The 5,872-nt window shown below is 53.8% G+C and overlaps 1 pseudogene; it reads left to right on the forward strand.

Annotated features, from left to right (window-relative positions):
• The first annotated feature begins 1,590 nt into the window (after window positions 1-1,590).
• On the forward strand, window positions 1,591-2,521 carry LOC102033964 (annotated as a pseudogene).
• Window positions 2,522-5,872: the final 3,351 nt, after the last annotated feature.

Raw genomic sequence — 5,872 nt, forward strand, 5'->3', positions numbered from 1 at the left:
TTCTTGGTTCTACTACGCCCACACTGTCACAATTGTTCCTTTGGTTCCACGAGCTTCTCTAGTGTCACAATGGCCCCTTGTTTCCATGAGGCTCCATAGTGTCACAATAGTCTTGATTCCATAAGACCCTGCAGTTCTCTGATATTATCATTGTTATCTGGTACTCTCAGGGAGGTTTCGGCATTTGCAGCAGCTGAGTCAGGCACTGCCCTTCGGATTTCTGCCAGGCAGGTGTGTCCATGGGAATGGGGTGTCCAAGGTTCCCTGTTGTAGGGTATAGGGTTATAATTATTAAAGTTGCTAAGGCTTATGCTCACTAGAAGGCCCTATGGGAAAGGCACAGCTCCAGGCTGGACAGCTGAAGTCAGTTGAGAGATGAGAGGTAGTTATGACTGAGGAGAGAGTCAGTTGGCAGTGAAAATGTGATTAGCTGGAGGAACGCATGGACAGTGTATGAGCAGGAAGGTGATTGGATGGTAGGGCCCATGGACAGCAGCATGGCAGCTTAGCCAGCCAATGGTGCCTTCTTTCTGTTATGTTCCATTAAGTCTCGCTCTGGTTTCAGTTTAAATTGAAGGTATAAAAAGGGGCCCATTTTTAGAAAGAGACTATTTCCTTTGGATGCATAAGGAGGTCCGTGTTGCTTTGTTCCCCACTACTACACCCTGTGACCTATGGGGCTATGGGCAAAGCCCCATAGTCCATGGGAAAGGAGAATGAGCTGAGCCCCCTCTCTGAGATATCATCATGGGCACACCCAGGGATTGCCTTGCTGTGTCCTTCCAGGCTCTGAGCTGCCCTCCTGGGTGCAAGAGCCTCTGGGAGTCCCCTGAATGTCCCATGAGGAAGTGCAGAGCTGTCACAACTGAGGAAATGCTGTTGAGTTTGCCAAGGGAACCATGAGTGCCCTTGGCAGAAGGGGGATGCTGAGACCTTGCTCAGAGACCTTTAGAGAGAGTGAGACATTCAGTGATCCCTCTTGCTCTGGTTTATCCCAGGGTGCCATGAGAGTGTAATTGTGCTCTGATTCCAGCCAAAGGTGCAAACCCAGGGCAGTTGGGAACAAGCTCATCCAGACCCTCACCTTGCCCTAAGCCACAGGGCCTCTCACATCTCTCAGTGGCAAGCTCTGAATGCAGCAGAAATACTGGGGATTTCTGAACTCAGAGAGCTAGAAAGGACGCGAGGGCAGGAAAAAATTCCTTATATCTCTTCTCTGACATCCCTGTCCTGTAGACCTGAGCAAGCAGATGGTAACAAGCTTTTCTGCATTAGGAGTGATTCCACAGAAAAATCCTGACTATCCAGCCTTGTTCCTCTGCCACATGGCCACAAACCAAGGGCAGGGGAGCAGGGATGGCTCCTTGAGAGCCGGCACACACAGGCCTGGCTGCTCCTGGCACACTCAGACAGCACAACTGGAGCTCAGTCAAGGACCTGGGAGAAGGTCTTCTCAGAGCAGGAACAAGGATGGATGAGTCCCAGCAGGAGGGTCTACAGGGGATGGCACGGGTTTAGCTCAAAGCAGTCCCTCCTAACTTGTCACTGTCCTTTTCTCCATTAACAGATCCCCATGGCCAGACACAGCAAATGTCCAACAGCAGCTCCATCAGCCACTTCCTCCTCCTGGCACTGGCAGACACCCAGCAGCTGCAGCTTCTGCACTTTTGCCTCTTGCTGGGAATCTCCCTGGCTGCCCTCCTGGGCAACGGCCTCATCATCAGCACTGTAGCCTGCGGCCACCACCTGCACATGCCCATGTTCTTCTTCCTGCTCAACCTGGCCTTCAACAGCCTGGGCTCCATCTGCACCACTGTCCCCAAAGCCATGCACAATTCCCTCTGGGACACCAGGACCATCTCCTGCACAGGATTTGCTGCTCAAGTTTTCCTCCTTTTTTTTTCTGATGTCAGCAGAAACATAACAATATCATCTCCTGACCACCATGTGCTATGACCGCTACATGTCCATCTGCAAACCCCTGCACTATGGGATCCTCCTGGGCAGCAGATCTTGTGTGCACATGGCAGCAGCTGCCTGGGCCAGTGGCTTTCTCAATGCTCTGCTGCTCATAGCCAATACATTTTCCCTGCCTCTGTGCCAGGGCAGTGCCCTGGACCAGTTCTTCTGAAATTCCCCAGATCCTCGAGCTCTACTGCTCAGACACATATCTGAGGAAATTTGGGCTTCTTACTTTTATTGTTTTCCTTTTTTGGGTTATTCTATGTTCACAGTTTTCTCCTAGGCGCAGATCTTCAGGTCCATACTGAAGATCCCCTCTGAGCAGGGATGGCAGAAATCTGCATGCCTCCCTTGCCTGGCTGTGGCCCTGTTCCTCAGCACTGCCACATTTGCCTACCTGAAGCCTCCCTCCATTTGCTCCACATCCCTGGATTGGGTGGTACAGTTCTGTACTTTGTCATACCTCCAGTCCTCAACCCCCTCATCTACAGCCTGAGGAACCAAGGAGCTCAAGGCTGCAGTGGGGAGACTGATGACTGGATGGTTTCAGAAACATTAAACTGCTTGCCAATTTCTGCAAATCACTCGTAATGATCTAATAACTTGTAACTATCTTTGATAGCTCTTATTGTGCATTTTTTTCCTTGTGTTTTATTTTTTTAATCTTGTCCACAAAGAAAGGCCACTGTTCGTGCCGTTTATCATTTTGTTTCTCCCCATGTTGACTGTGACCACAGCCTGTGTCTATGAGGAGCTGTGCTTTTGGTGGCTTTAAACAAACTAAAGGATCTCCCAGCAAAGTTTTCACCAGAGATCCCCCATTTGTTCCCTTCTCTGGGGCTGCAGCAGCAATGTGTGTATGCAGAGGTGGGGGCAGATCAGTGCTGGCACAGCTGCTCTGCCAAGGAGCAGCAGCACTTAGTGTTGCCAGTGCTGCTCCCTTGCCCCTGCCCCGCTGCCCTTCTGCCCCTCATGTTGCTGTAGGGCCTGAGTGCTCTCAGGATGGTCACAGTCCTGGGGGTGGCAGTGCTGGGGCTGCAGCAGGGACAGGTCATGGGCACTGCCAGGGGCTGAGGTCTCTCAAAAACACACCCAGGCCAATGCTTAGCAGAGAAAACCCCTGTGAGCAGCCCCAGGGTGGCTGTGGGCAGGCTGGGGGCAAACAGCATGGCTGGTGCTCTGCAAGGGCCCTGGGGCAGATGGGAAGGAGCAGCAGAGCAGGGGCTGATCCATCCCCAGTGCGCTGCACAGCCCAGGGCAGCGTCCCAGAGCGTCCTGATGGAGCTGCCAACAACATCCCCCCTTTGCAGCCCTGGCCTCTCCCCCAGCTCACACAGGTGCCCCATCCTTGCAGGCACAGACACGGCAGCACTGGCTCAGCAGCCCCTGTTTGCGGTGCACACAGCAGTGTGAGCACCCCCATACTGTTGCTGTGGGGACATGAACCTGAGGGAGCACAAATGCCATCAGCCCCTGGGGGTCAGAAGGGCTGGGTGACAGGAGGGAAATCACTCAGGTTTGTCATGGCATCTGCAGTCAGCCAGAAAGTTTGTTCCCATGAGCTGGGAGTTTCCTGTCCCACTGCAGATGGTGTTGCTCAGAGCCAGGGTTGCCGGGCAGCCACTCCAAAACTTCCCTGAACATTTCCTTTGCTTCACCTTTGCTTTCTTTCCTCTCTTCTGGTCCAGAATTCTTCCTCTTGCCCATCCCTGTCCCCTCCCCTGCAAAGAGCCTATCCCTCTTTCCCCTTTCCTCTCTGGCCTCAGTCCCCATTTCAGTTCCTGAGTTGGCACCATGTTGGTACCTGTCCTTTGGGGAGCAGGATCATCCTACAGGTGTTTCATGAATTTCCTGCAGTGTCCTGCATGTCTCCTGCAGTTCCCTTGCCAGAGGTACCACAGGCCAGGGGTCAACATCTGGACTGGTGCATCTGAGTGTGGGGCTCCCTGTTCTGGGCAACGAGGAGGAGATGGAGAGGCTCTGCAGGACTGACAGGATGGGCTTTGGGCCTGTGAGAAGCTGAGGGACTTGGGCTGTTGGACCTTCTGAAGAGGAGACCATGGGCTCATTCTGCAACTGCTTGAAGGAGAGTTTCAGAGGAGACAGAGCTTTTCTTGGTAGTGGGAAGAGAAGGAAGCCTCCTCAAAGTGCAGCTCGGAGGGCTCAGAATAGAGGTGAGGAAAAAGAAAAGCCCCTCCAAGAGGGGGGAGACTGTGAGACTGTGTGCCAGGAGCCGTCAGTGCTGGCTGCAGGGACACCAGGGAGGGCACAGAAATGCTGGGGGAGAAATGCTGGGGGGGACAGCAAGATGGGCGTGGGCAGCTGGCCAGGGCAGAGTAGCAGCACACACAGGGTGGCACAGCCTGCAGGACAGATGGCCAAGTGCTGGGCAGGGCTGGAAGGGCCAGAGGCACCCAGGGCTTTGTCCCCTGGGCTCAGGCAGTGCCTCTGGAGGCCCCACAGAAGGAACTTTCTTTTGAGGGGTTGCACTTTGGTTCTCCCTCACCCCTCTCTGAGGAGGCTGGCAGAGGTTGCAGTTTTTGGACATTTGTCCTTCCTGCCCCTCACATTTCATTGCCCCACAAACAGCCTCGAGCCACTCATGAGGGACAGGCCCTGCTATCCCAGGCCTGGGCTCAAGGCTCATCCTTTCTGCTTCCTCCAACCAAGCCAGGGCTCAGCATTGCAGTTCCCTGCTCAGAGCCTTTGGCTCCCTGCAACCCTGGCCTCAAGCACCTGCTCTCACCAGTCCCTGGGGAGGTTTTGGCAGTCCTTGCCCTCAGCGGGGCTCATTGATGCTCCAAGGGACTTGGAGCTTTGCTGCTGACTCCTTGAGCAGCTTCTTCAACCTTCTCTCAGTGCCTGAGGATCCTGGACTCAGCCCCTAATCCACCATGGGGCTCATGAAAATACAGAAAGCCCTTGGGGGCTCTTTGTCTTCCCTCAATTGTCTTCAAGTCTCTAGGGCTTGTGCAGCTGATTGGAGTCAGTTTGGAATTCAAATTGCAGATCATGATTTTTTTTTTTTAATCAAGTGAGTATTTCTTCACTTTCCAGTTCAGAGAAGAGCGGATAGAAGCATTCCCCAGGTGATCTTGATGCTGAATGTCTGCTTAGGAGGTCTGGGCATGTAGAAGAATGAGCCCCTTTTGAGCTGACCCTGTTTGGACAACCTGCTCCTCACCTCCAGTCTCACCATCATATTGCCCACCTGGGACTGACATCCCTGTGAAGAAGGCTGTTTTGAAGACGGTCAGAGAGGCCTTTTTAATTAACAGAAAAGGGGGAGATGTGGGAGGAGGGAGCAGAGAAGATGGGGTTGGGACACCCTGGGATGAAGCAGGACACCCTGGGACGAAGCAATCAATCATATGTAACTCACACCCTTTGTTCCAGAAAGTTCTCTGCTCCCTACTTTTCCATTGGATCTCTCCATAAGAACACCCTCTCCCCATTTTCCTATTGGCGTACTCCCAATCACACCACCGTAAGCCCTCCTCTGTACCCCCTCCTTAGTGGTCCGAAGTGTACCCCGAGCCCACCTACCCCTTACCCCTTATAAACCCCGATCCCGCCTGGGTTCGGGCTCAGCACCCCGGCTCTGGTACCCTTCAGCAAGGCTGTATCCCGCTTTCCCTCCCCACCTGCGCCCTCAGACTACCCGACATTAAAGCCTGTTGGAACAAACATTGGAGTCTCCGAGCCCTCCCTTTACCTGTTCGTGCCGACATTTTGTCATCGGGACTGTGTGTATATTCGTGGCAGAGACGCTCCACGGCAGGACACACCGAGGAGGAGACCTGCCCGCACCCACCCAGTTTCGGGGTCCCCCGCAGCTAGCCGGGCCCCGAAAACCCACGTGTATTAGCTCCCTGAACACGGAGCTTGGCTAGCCCACATCCCGAAGAGC

This window comes from Geospiza fortis, unplaced genomic scaffold (genome assembly GCF_000277835.1).
Source record: "Geospiza fortis unplaced genomic scaffold, GeoFor_1.0 scaffold140, whole genome shotgun sequence".
In the NCBI taxonomy this organism is placed as follows: Eukaryota; Metazoa; Chordata; class Aves; order Passeriformes; family Thraupidae; genus Geospiza; species Geospiza fortis.